Source organism: Bufo gargarizans, chromosome 4 (genome assembly GCF_014858855.1).
Source record: "Bufo gargarizans isolate SCDJY-AF-19 chromosome 4, ASM1485885v1, whole genome shotgun sequence".
NCBI classification, from domain to species: Eukaryota; Metazoa; Chordata; class Amphibia; order Anura; family Bufonidae; genus Bufo; species Bufo gargarizans.
In genome coordinates, this window is record NC_058083.1 from 53,946,241 (window position 1) to 53,953,339 (window position 7,099).

Genomic DNA, 7,099 nt, shown 5'->3' on the forward strand with positions numbered 1-7,099 from the left:
CTAGTATATACTTAGACCAATAATAAGATTAATGAATTATTTTGTTTATAAAAATCCCTTAAAGGGAGGCCTATCGTTTCGGGGGTTGGCTGCATTAGTCAAAATCTTGGTGTCTACATTGATAAAGTCCTTATGCCCTTTGTAGTGTCCCTGCCATCTTATGTCAGGGACACTATGGACCTACTCAAAAGACTTGATGGTGTTAACATCGAACCCCAGGCCATTTTGGGGAGTATTGATGTCGCGGCACTATACTCGTCTAAAGCAGTAGGTCACTTCCTTAGTATGAGAGGTTGTCAGTTTTCTCAGCACAATGACTTTGTGTTGAAACTTCTTGAGTATCTGTTGACACACAACTTTTTTCATTTTGGCACTAAGCTTTACCACCAGCTCAGGGGCACGGCGATGGGCTGTTCTTGTTCACCGGCCTACACCAATTTGCTCCTGGGCTGGTGGGAGGCAACCAGTGTCTTCTCTGAGGAGATGTCGTCGAGTACCGGGCCTATAGCATTGTGGGCCCATTATATCGACGACATCTTCATCATTTGGAATGACTCTCAATCATCATTCTCTGGCTTGGTTGACAAATTGAATCATAACGACATCGGATTGAGATTCACATTTGAGTCCGATCCGAATAGTCTTTCTTTTCTCGATATTTCCATCTCTAGAAAGGGTATTGCTGAACTTTCAACAACCATCTTCAGGAAGCCCACTTCTACTAACTCGGTCCTACATTGGAGCAGTAGTCACCCTACCTCCCTTAAGAGGGGTACCCCTTGTGGTCAATACCTGCGCCTTAGGCGCAACAGCTCCGAGGGGCCAGAGTTTAGGATGAAGGCGAACGACCTTAGGACAAGGTTCCTTAACAGGGGTTACCTGGACAATGTTCTGAAGCAGGCTTACCGCAGAGCGGCCGACACGGCCCGGTCGGACCTTTTGGTAGCCAAGGTTAAAACAATTGGGGACCAAAAGATCTGACTGCTTGCCACCTTTGATGGTTGTGCCGATAGAATGCGAGGGATCCTGGGCAAACATTGGCCCATTTTAATGATGGATCCGGACATCAAGGATATTATACATGACTACCCCCAGATAACCTTCAGAAGGGGTAGCAAACTTAAGGACAGCCACTTTACACCTGTGCCCAGGCAGGGCACCTGGCTTGATCGTAGGCCTACAGGTTGTTTTAGGTGCAGTGGCTGTGTAACCTGTAGTATTGTCCAGACAGGGAAAACCTTTCTTAGCTCCAACTTGAAAAAAACATTCCCCATTAAGGACTTCATTAATTGAAAAACGCAGGGTGTGATCTACAAAATTACCTGCGATTGCAATTTGGAGTATGTGGGCAAGACCAGACGCGAACTGCGTAGGCGTCTGGGTGAGCATCTTGGTGACATTGCCAATAGAAGGGACACGGTGGTGTCCAGGCATGTTCATGACTGTCACCAGGGTAACCCCACTTGCCTGAAGGCAATGGGAATTGAGAAGGTTGGGCGCCTAATCCGTGGTGGTGACTGGGATCGTGTGCTACTCCAGCGAGAATCCCGCTGGATTTACACCCTACGCACGGTCTCACCCACGGGCCTGAACGAGCAGCTTAACTACAGCTGTTTCATTTAGGCAGCCCATACCTACTCTTATGCTTTATAATTCTGTATATACCATCTTCAGTTTATTAATGTCTGCCTTTTGTCCTCCCCCTTTTCCCTTACTCTTGTCCCCTCCTCTACCTTTGGTTGTTCTATTTTACCGTCCCTTCCCCTTGCAACATGTGTCCGTATACTGTCAATATACTCATGACTCTATTATTATCGTTTTTGCCTCTAATGTCATATATCTTGCTAAAGCGCAGCTACATATCAGGAGCCGCGCCATCCAACAGTGTCAGGGAATAGCGTCCCGATCGCCTGGCAACTGTCGCGTGATCTCGCGTGAACAAACGAGATTGGTCGCGGTGATGTTATCACAATCACAAGCGTCCACCGAGTGACCTCCCCTTTCCCTATGCGATCCGTCTTTTCACGCATGCGCAGGCGCACCGCATCATCTGAGGCAGGTAGGAGTGTCCTAGCCAAGCCTCGTTTTGAGGCTGGCTTTTTCTTTAAAACGTGGCGGTTTTCAGCGCCACCTCAGGCTACATCAGCCCATGCGCCAAGAGTTTAATAGTAGGAGAGGGGTTTAGCATCAGTTTGCCCCCTTTTATCCTGCAGTTAGTCTGGCCACTTGTATCCATATCAGGACTGTGGTCAAACTTTGCCTCTGTACAGAGTACACATCAGATATTATTGTCAGTGTACCCTGCACAGTTTCAGCCCAAGCTCCCGTGTTTCCCCCGATGAGCTATTGACTCATCTTTGTCAGCGAAACATGCGTGTAGGGATCAGGCAGGCGAGGGCTTTCTAGGGCGCACAAATTCCAGGGTTAGGTTCCTGCTTGTGGCTGGTCACGGGGATCCGTGGTCAGGCCACTTAGGTCATTGTAGGGCCCCAGGGTATCACTAGGGCCAGTTAACCTAGCATCCCTAACCCTGTATTCTACGACTGCCTTCAGCAACGGTGTGTGCATCTATTAGCACCAGCCAGACATTCGTTGTACCAAGGAGCACCTCATCAGAGCGGTAGGACCACCTGGTTATCTTCTAGGTGCCGCCGAGCACCTCTTAACTCTTTAATGTGTTTTGGTTGTCTGCACCTTACTACCGGCGTGGTGAACCTCCGCATTGCTCCCTTTTTGTATATTTTGTATCTTTTGTATCCTATTATCGTAGGGCCTATTTTCTATGTATATCATATTAAATGTTAAGTTTTAATAATTGACCACTTACTCTTTAATGTCTGTTTGACTCAGGTGGTCTCCAATAATCATCTATACTGTTGTATACCTAAAATCCGTAGTATCCTCCAGATATGATTCCCCCGTTTTGGGCATAGAGTCTCAAGATGGTGTACAGAACCTTTGCCAGGGCTTAAAAGATCTATGTAAGGAAACCAAGTATATTAAAACCACATTCGGTAGTTTCCTCCCGAACCGCCAGAGCCTGGTGAATATAGCACTCCGTTCGACAGTTAAAGTAGACGAATTCCATCTGAAATGCCAATAACTTTATAAGATGATTCCCTTAATAAAGCATGCGGATCCCCAAACATCAGCCGAAGTCCAGAAGAAGGGTACAAATAGAACACGCTTTGATTATCACACACAGGCTTTTTATGCACATCCCCATGCAAGGGGACATCCCACAGGGAGGGACACAGTATAGCCAATCAAGTACAATGGAAACATAAAACCCTTTCAGCATAAACATGCAATGCCCTCCCCTAGTCCTGGAGATAATCAAGCCTGATAAAGTAACAACTTGATTATCTCTAGGCAGAAAAGTCACAGTTTTCCCCAATATCTGGAACACCCCTTTATACATGAGGTATCCCCACAAATCATATGTCCCCTGATAGCCCCGATCTGGTTGATCAACATATTCAAATTTCACCCAGATCGGTTTAGGGGTTCTCAAAGAGACATAGAAGTCTTCTGTGACCGGTTCACCCTGGGTGGGCTTCGTTCGGTAGTTACACCTACCGAATGGCATAGGAAGAAATATTAAAAGAAAAGGGGGATTTCTTCACACTGCTCCCCTATTAGTCCATAGGTCGGCATACCCGCCTAGACTATGTAGGGTTGGCTTGGGGATGTCCGAGACAGTTATTTCAAGAGTCCAGTTCGGTCTGTCGGGACAGACCGTCTGCATTACCGTTTTGTTTGCCCGGACGGTATTGCATCGTAAAGTTGTAGGGCTGAAGGGCTAGGCTCCACCGTAATAGCCTGGGGTTGTCACCAGATACCCGATTTAACCATACAAGGGGGTTGTGGTCGGTCATAAGGGTAAACGGCCGTCCATACAGATAGGGCTGAAGTTTCTTGAGTCCCCACACTAGGGCTAGGCACTCTTTCTCCACGGTGGCATAGCTGACCTCTCTGGGCAAAAGTTTACAGCTGAGGTATGCCACCGGGTGTTCCATGCCGTCGTCCCCCACTTGGCTCAACATGGCTCCCAACCCAAACATGGAGGCATCTGCGTGGACAAGAAATTGTTTAGTGTGGTTGGGTGCTGCCAACACAGGAGCCTCGCTTAATGCTGCTTTAAGTTTCTGGAAAGCATCCGCGCACTCTGGGGTCCAGGTTACCTGTTTTGGTAGGGCCTTTTTGGTAAGGTCGGTGAGGGGTTTGGCCAGGGTGCTTTACTCTGGGACAAATTTTCGGTAGAAACCGGCCGTCCCGAAAAAGGCTAATACCTGGGTTTTGGTACGGGGTTGGGGCCAATTCGCTATGGCCTCTACTTTAGCCGGCTCTGGACACTGCCTACCAGAACCTACCCTGTGGCCGAGATATTGCACCTCGGCCATGCCTACATGGCATTTGTCCGGTTTCAAGGTGAGACCTGCGAGATGAATTTATTTGAGCACCCTGGACACGTGACCCAGGTGATCCTCCCATGTGCGGCTATAGATGGCAATATCATCTAGATACGCACATGCGAAGTCCTGGAACCCCTCCAAGAGCCTATCGGCCATCCTCTGAAAAGTAGCCGGGGCATTCTTTAGCCCAAAGGGCATAACCTTGAACTGGTAAAGTCCAAATGGAGTGACGAATGCCGACTTAGGGATGGCCGCAGGCTCCAAGGAGATTTGCCAATACCCCTTGCACAAGTCCAGGGTGGTCAAGTAATTCCCCCCCGCCATACAGTCTAATAGCTCATCTATTCTGGGCATGGGGTAGGCGTCAGTTATAGTGCGATCGTTGAGTCTCCGATAGTCTACACAGAAGCGCGTGGTGCCGTCTCGCTTCGGTACTAGTACTAACGGTGAAGCCCAAGGACTTTGTGAGGGTTCTATAACCCCTATCTTGAGCATCTCTCTTATTTTGGTGAGCATATTTTCACGTACTGCCTCAGGGATACGATATGGTTGCTGCCGTAACAGCGTTTCTCCCTGGGTTTCTACACGGTGTACCACAGCGGAGGTATAGCCTGGTATGGCCGAAAACATTCCTTGGTATCCCTGAAGCAGTTGAAATGCCTCCCCTTTCTCTAAGGGGTTTAGGTTCTGACCCCAGCTTACTTGGTCAATAGTACACAGGGGGGTGTAATAAATCAGGGAGGGGTTGTTCCTCACTATCTTCAGAAGAAGGGGCACATACGGCACCTACATCTTCCGTTCTCTCAAAATAGGGCATGAGCATGTTTACATGAAAAGCTTTGGTCAGCCTTTCATCCAAACATTTGCTTACAATATAGGTGGTATCGCTTATGCGCTCTACCACCTTAAAGGGTCCCTGCCATGCCGCCTGCGGCTTGTCCTTTTTAGCAGGTCTCAGAGCCAACACTTTCTGCCCTATGTCTAGTACCCTATCTCTGGCTCCCCTATTGTACCACCTCTTCTGGCATTCCTGGGCCGCCCGCAGGCTCTCCCGAACGGATTTAGTGAGAGCCCGCAATCGGTCCCGGAACTCCAGAACATACTGGACGATAGGTACTCCCCCCTCATCTGTGTTGCCCTCCCAGTGCTCCCGTACGAGATCCAGGGGGCCCCGGACTTTTCTCCCGAACAGGAGTTCGAAGGGGGAAAAACCCGTGGATGCCTGGGGCACTTCGCGGTAGGCAAACAGAAGGTGGGGAAGATACTTTTCCCAAATCCTGTGGGACTCTGCGAAGGTCTTTAGCATCTGTTTGAGGGTGCCATTGAACCGTTTACAGAGTCCATTGGTTTGGGGGTGATAGGGGGCGCAAAATAGGGGTTTCACCCCACAGCTCTGCCACAATTGCTGTGTCAGGAGTGCCGTGAACTGAGTCCCCCGATCGGACAAGATCTCCTGGGGAAAACCTACCCGGTAAAATATATTTTAACTAGGGCCTCCGCCACAGTCTCGGCCTCTATGTTTGCGAGGGCTACTGCTTCGGGGTATCTAGTGGCGTAGTCCACTACAGTGAGAATGAACTTTTTGCCGGACTAGCTGGGTCGGCTGAGGGGTCCTATTAAGTCCACCGCTACTCGGTGAAACAGTTCTTCTATAATGGGTAAAGGGTGTAGTTTGGCTTTCTGGTGGTCACCCCTTTTCCCTACACGTCCTACAATAATGCTTCAGATCTTGCGTGACCCTAGGCCAGAAGAATGTTTGGGTCAACCGGTCCCTTGTCTTTTTAACCCCTAGATGTCCTGCTAGGGGAATGTCATCACTGAGTTTTAATAACTCCGCCCGAAACTTACGGGGTACTATTAGCTGCCTTTTAGTGACCTGAGCAGCCCCGTGTCCCACCCCTCCCGTCACTCGGTACAATAACCCCTTATGCCATTCAAATCTTTCGTGGGTGCTTTCCCCCCGGGTAACGTCTACTGCCTTTCTGTACCCTTCTAGTGTGGGGTCGGTTCTCTGTTCCTGTTCAAAACTCTGTGGCGTATCCCAGAAAGGGGACGGGTGGTCGGGTAAAGGGGGTATTTCAACGCCTACCTGGCTTCCCTCAGAGTGCAGCGGTGCTTCCAGTCTGGCTTGAGCTCGGGTGGTAACCGAGTATGCTTCTGAAGTGGTGTCCCGTGATAGTTGGGAGGTTGTAATTTCTTGCTGGACACAATGAGCGGCTGCCCTGGGTTGTTGTGGTGGTTGCCTTTCCCAGCCTCCCCGGTTCAAATGAGGGCAATGGTTTTTGTAATGTCCCGGCTGCTTACAATAATGGCACACTGCAGGGGGTCAAGGGGTTGCTGCGGAGCCCAATGGCGGGTGGTTTATGGAGGCCTGGGGGCTGCAGATGTTGTTGGAGCCGGGTAGTTGGGATTAAAAGTTGGTCTTCTTACCCCCTGTTCCCTCCTCCTGTTGTCCTGGTATTCATCTGCTAGTCTGGCGGCTTCCTCCACCGTTTTAGGCTTTCTGTCCTTTACCCAATCTTTTATATCTTCTGCAGTATGATTGAAAAATTGCTCCAATAGCAGGAGCTGTAAGGCATCCTCCAGGGTAGTTGCTTGGCAGCCCAGCATCCAATTACGGGCTGCCCTGTGTAGCAGAAAAGCCTATTTAGTGTGTGAATCTCTCCCGGTCTTCCGAAGTTCCC